The sequence below is a fragment of the Apium graveolens genome, chromosome 9 (assembly GCF_009905375.1).
Source record: "Apium graveolens cultivar Ventura chromosome 9, ASM990537v1, whole genome shotgun sequence".
In the NCBI taxonomy this organism is placed as follows: domain Eukaryota; kingdom Viridiplantae; phylum Streptophyta; class Magnoliopsida; order Apiales; family Apiaceae; genus Apium; species Apium graveolens.
This window is the reverse complement of record NC_133655.1, coordinates 219,622,054-219,630,735: the sequence shown is the minus strand read 5'-3', so window position 1 is coordinate 219,630,735 and position 8,682 is coordinate 219,622,054. Positions and strand designations below refer to the sequence as shown.

Below are 8,682 nucleotides of genomic sequence, written 5' to 3'. Positions count from 1 at the left end.
TAAAACTTAAAATAAATAAATAAATATAAAACTCTTAGAATCATTACATGAATCAATTTCTATAAAAGTTACATTCTAGTATAATTATAAACTAAATCTAGTTCCAATATTATAGATTCCTACATTTCCCTCATGATAGTACTCGCGAGGAGTCCTCAGCTTAATTCCATACTTCATTATCTTTGTGTGCTTTACCCCCATGAAGTTGTAGTTCCATGGACCATTATCTGGCACCTGTGTATAATAAAATGGACTCGAAAACTAGAACGATAATAATTATTTAGATACGACTGGACAAAGTGGGATACTTCCTTAAATGTACACCATACCAAGCATTTACTAAATCTTACCATGTAGAAACCTAGAAAATGGTCACTGAGAAGCATTTGGACCTTCTCATAGTGAGTAGGTAAATACCCGTGAGGATTACTGCCAGTATCTTTATTTGATCATCCCTATTCGTAACCACGAGTAAAGCTACAAGTCAGAATGCACTTCTCTCCATCCCATTGTTTGTTATTTTCCAGGATCTGTGCATGAGATGTGAGATCCTACGGAAGAAAAAAATAGACACACATTAGATGTGGTACTTCAAATGACACGAAAATGTCTAGAATTATATCAATATTCTTCTACTAATTTTATCAAAAACGCATGCATCCAACAGATAGTTACCAGAGGCGATAATTGTGGAAGCTCGTTCGACTGTCTGTGCATCCATCCCAATGGCTCAGGAAGAAATGTTTTGGAATTACAACCAAGCTAAATAGTTTTAACAGTTTATACTAATGAAATAGACATCAATGCGCAGTATGTATATATTAAGACTTGACACTCTTGCACTGAACAGAATGAACTCGGTAAGGACTTGAATACTAATAATCTGATCCAGAATTTAAAACTAAAAAATAAAAAAAAGTCAGCAGTTCTTAAGGTTTTAGCTTGAAACCATACCTTGAAAAAACATCAATACATCTCTACAAACCAAAGGGTCTGCGACCCTTCTTTCAGTTTATCAATGAGTTCTTCACACGAAACAAAATTGACAAGGGCCATTAGAAAACCCATCTTGAATATATCAGGGAGGTCTATATAGCCAGCTGTCGAAAAAAAGAGAGAAATGATTACTAGTCTTCATAACAAATCCAAACACAGAATTTATTTGAGTAATCAAAACCAAATAAAAAAAGATTATGCAAATTTCATAATCGAATAATAATGGTGGCTGCAAAATGGATTTTAGTAACCGAAACAACAAAAAATGATTGTCATAATCGATCCCTCAAGTAGATGTTCAGAATAAGTACGTACTACACGAATTAAAGTGAAGGGAGAAGGATGTTGACCATAGACATAGCATGGTTCACTATAGCAGTACTAAAAATGGAAGTGTGTAAAGGGAATGATATTGTAATGAATCGAACAACAAAACATCGTTGTTAATATACAACCGAACAAGAAAGAAACAAAAGGGTAAAAAGGTAACTGTAATAATAAATGAAAAGGTCACATGCCAACAAGCGAGTCAGAGGGCAGAAGAGGAATAACAAAATAAGAAAAGGGTAAAATAGTCTTTGGGGAGGATAAACATAAAGGCTGGGAATTAGGGTTTGGAAGGGTATCGATTGTTTTGTATGTCTAAGGTGTTTAGGAGAGAATTGGGCCTGTTAAAAGTCCAACAATCTATCTTGTGTTGTAACCCTAATTTATTATTGCAATAGATCTGATCTTTTTGTTTCAATTACTCATGGTTAGTGTGATATACCGTTGATAGTTCTTAAGATCAATGCTGGGTAGCATCAAAACAGGGGCAGTGTGAATATATGGAGGTGAGGATCGACAGTGTATCCTTATTTCGGGGGAATTTCCACCAGCCATCCATTCTCGAGGGCTTGGAGTTCAAGGTCTACATCTTCGCAAGCATCAGGACAGTATCCTAAACCAGCAGCCCTAACTACTACATCTGGAGAAATAAAGAGGTTGACCGAGAGAGAGTTGTAGGAAAAAAGAGCTAAAGGCCTGTGTTACCGGTGTGATGCAAAATGGATGTTAGGGCACCGGTGTGCTAAGAGAGAGCTTAGTGTAATGTTGATTGACGAAGAGGAAAATGAGGCATAAGGGGATGGAATGGAGAGCCCAAAATCCCCACCAGAAGAACTGTTGATTGAGGTGTCTTTGAACTCAGTAATAGGCCTATCTAATCCGAAAACAATAAATCTTAAAGGACTGCTCGGGGATCACGAAGTAGTAGTGATAATTGACCCGGGAGCCACTCATAATTTTATATCCCTAGAAACGGTGCTAAGGACAGGGATTACAGTGACAAATTCTGGGTGTTTTGGTGTGTCACTGGGGAATGGAGAACCAATTAAAGAAGAAGGAGTGTGCAAAGGGGTGACACTCCAGCTTGACGGGGGTGAGGAGGTGGAGGAAGACTTTCTACCATTGAAGTTGCGGATCACAGACGTGATTTTGGGAATTCAGTGGTTGGAAAAGTTAGGCTTGGTCCTAACTAATTGGAAGATGCAGGTCATGAAATTTGAGGTGAAGGGTGAACCCGTGACATTAATAGGTGATCCGACATTGGTCAAGGCACAAGTGTCGCTGAAAGCTATGTTGAGAGGAATAAAAAAGAATGTAGGGGGTTATTGGGTTGAGTGCAGCCGTATGGAAGCTATAGTATAGAAAGTGAGAGTAAAAGTTCAGTTACAGAACCACCATTCTTGACAGCAGTTTTGACCAAGAACATTGCAGTGTTTGATAAACCAGTGGATTTGCCTCCTAGCCGTAACCGAGAGCATGAGATTATTCTGAAAAATGGCAGCAACCCTATTAGAGTCCGTCCATACAGGAATCCACAATCATAAAAAGATGAGATAGAGAGATTGATTAAAGAGATGCTCGAAGCAGGAATTATGAGGCCGTCAACAAGCCCCTTATCGAGTCCAGTACTCATTGTCGAGAAGAAAGACGGATCGTGGCGTTTTTGCATTGACTACCGGGCTTTAAACAAAGAAACAGTTCCATACAAGTACCATATCTTAGTTATCGACAAATTGTTAGATGAGTTACACGGGGCTGTGGTATTTTCGAAGCTAGATTTATGGGCCGGTTATCACCAAATTTTAGTAAAACCGGAAGACACGCATAAGATGGCGTTCAACCCACGATGGCCATTATAAGTTCTTGGTGCTGCCATTCGGTCTAATGAACGGGATAACAACTTTTCAATCTCTGAGGAACGACATTTTTTGCCCTTATCTACGTAAGTTTGTTTTAATCTTTTTCGATGATATACTTGTGTATAGTTGAAGTGAGCAAGAAAATGAGCAACACTTACAAACTGTTTTGGAAATTTTGGGGTACCATTCCTTGTTTGTGAATAGAAAGAAGCGCGAATTTGGAAAAACCATAATTGGGTACTTGGGGCATATAATTTCAGCCTAAGGAGTAGAAGTGGATCGGGATAAAATTCAAACCATGGTTGAATGGCCTCACGAAGTTAATCATGATTATCAGAAATGGGTAACCAAACTTTTGGGGTTTGATTTCAAAATTCAGTTCAAATCAGGGGCTTTCAATAAAGTGGTTGAGGCGCTTTCTCGAAAATAGGTTGGGGATGTAGTGTTAAATGCAATAGTGGCTACCCCGGTGGTGTCTTGGGAAAAAGTGGAGACAGAACTTCAGGCGGATAAAGACATACAACGAATCAGGTTGGAGATAGAAATAGGGGAATCCCAACACAAGAACTTTAGCCTCGTGAACAATCACTTGTTGTACAAAGGAAGGGTTGTGCTTCCTCGTAAATCCCAATTCATTTCTAGGTTGCTATATAAATATTATGATTCTACAATGGGGGGACATTCAGGCGAGGTAAAGACGTACTTGAGGTTGGCTACTAGTTGGTTTTGGGTGGGCATGAGAAACGATGTCAAACTATATGTCCAGAAATGCTAGGTCTGCCAGCAATAAAAGGCCTCACAATAACTTCCAGTGGGGTTACTACAACCCTTCCCAATACCAGAACTAGTATGGGAAGAAGTGTCTCTTGATTTCTTAGAGGGCTTACCCTTGTATCAAGGAATTAATGTTGTTCTGGTGGTGGTGGACCGACTTTCAAAATATGTCCATTTCATTGGTTTAAAACACCCGTTTGATGCCTTCACCGTAGTTACATTGTTCATGAAAAAGGTGGTGCGCCTTCATGGGTTCACAGCATCTATTGTCTCGAATCGGGATAAAATATTCCTGAGTGCATTTTGGAAGGGACTGTTCAAGCTTCATGGGACTATACTTAAAAAGAGCACAGCATATCACCCGGAAACGTATGGGAAAACGGAGATAGTGAATCAAATCTTGGAGACTTACTTACGCTGTTTTGTGGGCAGTAAACCATGGATATGGGCCAAGTGGTTATCATGGGCAGAATTTTCATACAATACATCCCCTCACTGCTCTACTAAATTCAGTCCTTTTCGAGTGGTATACGGTCGTGATCCACCACACATCATTCAACTAGATAAGGTGCACACTCCAGTGGACAGCGTGGATGAACTTCTGCAGGAGCGTGATGCAGTCTTGGATGAGCTGCACTTTAATTTATTGCGAGCCCAACAAACAATGAAGCAATCTGCTGATCAGCATCGACGTGATATGGTGTTTATGGTAGATGATTGGGTGTACTTGAAACTCCAGCCGTATCGTCAATAATCTCTAGCTCATCAACCATTTGGAAATTGGCTGCACATTTCTATGGTCCATCCAAAGTACTGCAACGGGTAGGTCGTGTAACTTACAAGCTAGATCTTCCTTCTCATAGAAAGCTCCATCCTTTGTTCCACATATCCCAATTGAAGAAAGCTTTCGAGAACATGCCTGTGACCCCCACAATACCTGTTCAAATAATAACAGATTGTGACTTCGTAGATGAGCCAGAAAAGATTTTGGAAGTTCATCAAGTTAAAACTGGAATAGAGCAACAGATGCAGGCGTTGATCAAATAGAGAGGACTTCCAGACTATGAGGCGACATGGGATGATGTAGCCACGGCAGCAAAATAGTTTCCTAGATTCCACCTTGAGGACAAGGTGAATGTTTGGGTGGGGAGTAAAGTAATGAACTCGAACAACAAAACATCGTTGTTAGTATACAACCGAACAAGAAAGAAACAAAAGGCTAAAAATATAACTGTAACAACAAATGAAGAGGTCACATGCTAACAAGCGAGTCAAAGGGAAGAAGAGGGATAACAAAATAAGGAAAGGGTAAAATAGTCTTTGGGGAGGATAGACATAAAGGTTGGGAATTAGGTTTTGGAAGGGTATCGATTGTTTTGTTTGTCTAAGGTGTTTAGGAGAGAATTGGGCCTCTCGAAAGTCCAACAATTTATCTTATGCTGTAACCCTAATTTATTATTACGATATATCTGATCTTCTTATTTCAATTACTCGTGGTTAGTGTGATATACAGTTGATAATTCTTAAAAGTATTGCAGATACGAGGAGGTTAACATACCTCCATAGTATACAGCAGCCTGACCACTGCTATAATGGGTAATAGCGCCAAAGAGACTAGTGTACTAAGCTAAAGCAAGAGCTGACAACATCCCAGGCGTCCCTGACGTCACGTGCAAAGCGAGGAAAGCAGAGTATAAAGATCCCACATGACCAGTTTGACTTGCGAATAAATAATGAATCAAGAAGTAAGTTGTTTGAAGAACCACAAATGAAACGGGCCAGCTCAATGAAAGAGCTTGAAGAAATTTGGATACAGTACTAGACATCCAGGCTACAATTCCAAGATCTGTCAATTGACCTGCCATTCCTACAAGAACTGCAAACCAAGCCAGAGTATCCCAGGCTGATTTTTCACTTGAACAGTCATCCCAATCAAGCACCCGGAAGAATAGTAGCATAGACAAACCAATCATTGCAGCAACAACACTTGATATACCAAAAGCTTCACTAAATAATAAAAAATTGTATTAGTTCTTGAACTGGTATTATGAATAACATGAATGTCCCAGCTATGTAAGTCCTGAACACAATTTAGTGCTCAGCCATACGAATCTTGCTTCAATAAGCAGTTTTATCATTTGAAGCAATGCTTTACATATAGTTCTCAAAACCAGTTGCTCCCCGAAAAACAAGCACTTTTGCACAACCTTGATAAATACTAATTTTATCATACACTTTATCATAACTGAAGAGACTATTATTAAGATCTTCACCTTTCTGAAAGAAACAAAAAATGTTCATTATTAGGATCCTCGAGTGCATGTCGCAGCAAAATACACTATGCGTTAATCATGTTTGATCCTCCCCAATCTACCTGGAAAGAAGACAAATTTGATAAATATCTTTGGTAGTATAATCTCAACATAAATAGGCAAGTGAATTAAACACCATTAAGAACTAATTATTTAAAAAATAGAACCAAAATTGATTTTATTTTACAATTTCAAGCAAGTAAAATATTGGATGTACAACTATTTCCATGAAAATGTGTACACATGATATGGCTATAAAAGCCATCACTTGAGGAGAAAGGAGATTGCAGATATAGGGTCATGGTCGGAAAAATAGAAAAGGGTGTAAGCACAGGAGATCAAAAGAACGATAAAAGAAGAACAAGGCATTTTTTTTTACTCTTAGAAGAATGAATGTTAACCAATTAGTATGAAAGTGGATGAATAGCCTCAATAAATCTTTAAATCAGGATCCAAGATATCTAAAATTATCAATGATATCCTAAACTGGTGTCGATATCCTAAACTGGTGTCCATTGACATAACAGACAAGGGGAAAATCAAGAACATATCATATGTCCTTGAACTTTGTCCATGCGAGCGAGTGCCACTAACATGCAAGTGACTTGCAATAAACACTGATATGTATCTCTCAACGGATCCTTATAGAAGCTTAGGATGATCATACTTCATTTAAATAATAATGAGCATCATGACTACATCATGTCTCTCCTTCATTACTAGTATGAAGTACAAAAAAAGAATGCAATTAATAATTAATAGCACCTCTTTTAGTAATCACTAAGCCATCAGAATAAACGAAAATTTCCACAAATGACCCAAAAACCACAATTACCATCTATTACTATAACCAACCACTGCTGACAATTAGTCATTAATTACAAATATAACTAAAAACATCATACAAATTACTATAAATGAATAACTTATCGAGCATGCCAATATCCAATCAAACATGACTAAACATCAATAGATCTTAACACTCATCTAGCAATTATAATCACCCAAGCCCACAAAAAATATAAAAACAACAATACATAAACATTTATATAAAAAAATTAGCAATATAAATGTGAAAACAGAACCTGTCAAAAGGGTAGAGGCGGCGAGGAAAGCACTTGATGTTCACTAGCTTCAAAGGATGAGAAAAAACCAAGATATTGGAGTAGAGTATAATGAACTCGAACAAAAAAACATCGTTATTAGTATACAGCCGAACAAAAAAGAAACAAAAGGGTAAAAAGGTAACTGTAACAACAAATGAAGAGGTCACATGCCAACAAGCGAGTCAAAGGGCAGAAGAGGGATAAAAAAAAAGGAAAGGGTAAAATAGTCTTTGCGGAGGATAGACATAAAGGTTGGAAATTGGGGTTTGGAAGGGTATCGATTGTTTTGTTTATCTAAGGTGTTTAGGAGAGAATTGGGCCTCTCGAAAGTCTAACAATCTATCTTGTGCTATAACCCTAATTTATTATTGCAATAGATCTGATCTTCTTGTTTCCATTACTCATAGTTAGTGTGATATACAATTGATAATTCTTAAGAGTATTACAGATAGGATCAGAGCAACTAGTCCGATGGGACCTCCAGCGACGGTGCATCGTTTGGATGCAATTGAAGAAAGGTTGTCGACGATGGAGGAGGCGGTGTCAGAGATGGTTTCGAAGGCTGTGGAAAAAGCGATGGAGGTCATGAAGCATTCACTAACAGAAGTGTTATTGGAGGGTCAAGGAATGGAAACCAAGAAGCTTGAGACGGAGATAGAAGCGATGTATGGCCGTCTTGAAGGCAGAATTTACCGCATCTGTGAATATCAAGAGTCTTTCATCAATACCATGAGGAACGAGCAGGTTAACTTTCAATTAGAGGTATGATCTACCCTCACAGCCTTGCAATCTTTATAAGTACCCATTCCGGAAAAGTAGATCTAAGTGCGAATGCCATAGGGTCCGTGATTGAAAAATTGGGGGCAACTCCTCTCAGCCATGACTGGAAATGGAGGGTTTGGGAGTCGTAAAATACAAGAAGGCATTATAGTGAGGGGTGGATCTGGTGGAGGTCCAGGGGGGACGTATGCTAGTGGTGGAAACTATGGGGTTCAAGGCAATAGAAACGGAAATTGGAGATATAGAAAGTTGGACATGTCGGTGTTTGAGGGTGTAGACCCGGATGGATGAATACTAAGAGTTGAGAGATATTTTGCTTTTAATTGGTTGTCAGAAGAGGAAATGCTAGAGGCAGTTACAGTGGCGTTAGATGGAGACGTTTGAGATGGTATCAGTGGGAAAATAAGCGACACCCCATCCGTACGTGGAAGGACCTTAAAAGGTTCATACTACACTAATTTCGACCTAAAAGTGGGGGCTCATTATACGAGCAGTGGTTGGCTACAGCTCAAATTTCTTCAGTTAACG

General features: G+C 38.7%; 1 pseudogene; it reads right to left on the bottom strand.

The window, feature by feature from the left end:
* Nucleotides 1–966: 966 nt before the first annotated feature.
* Nucleotides 967–5,968, bottom strand: LOC141685962 (dicarboxylate transporter 2.1, chloroplastic-like; annotated as a pseudogene).
* Between the last annotated feature and the right edge of the window lie 2,714 nt (nucleotides 5,969–8,682).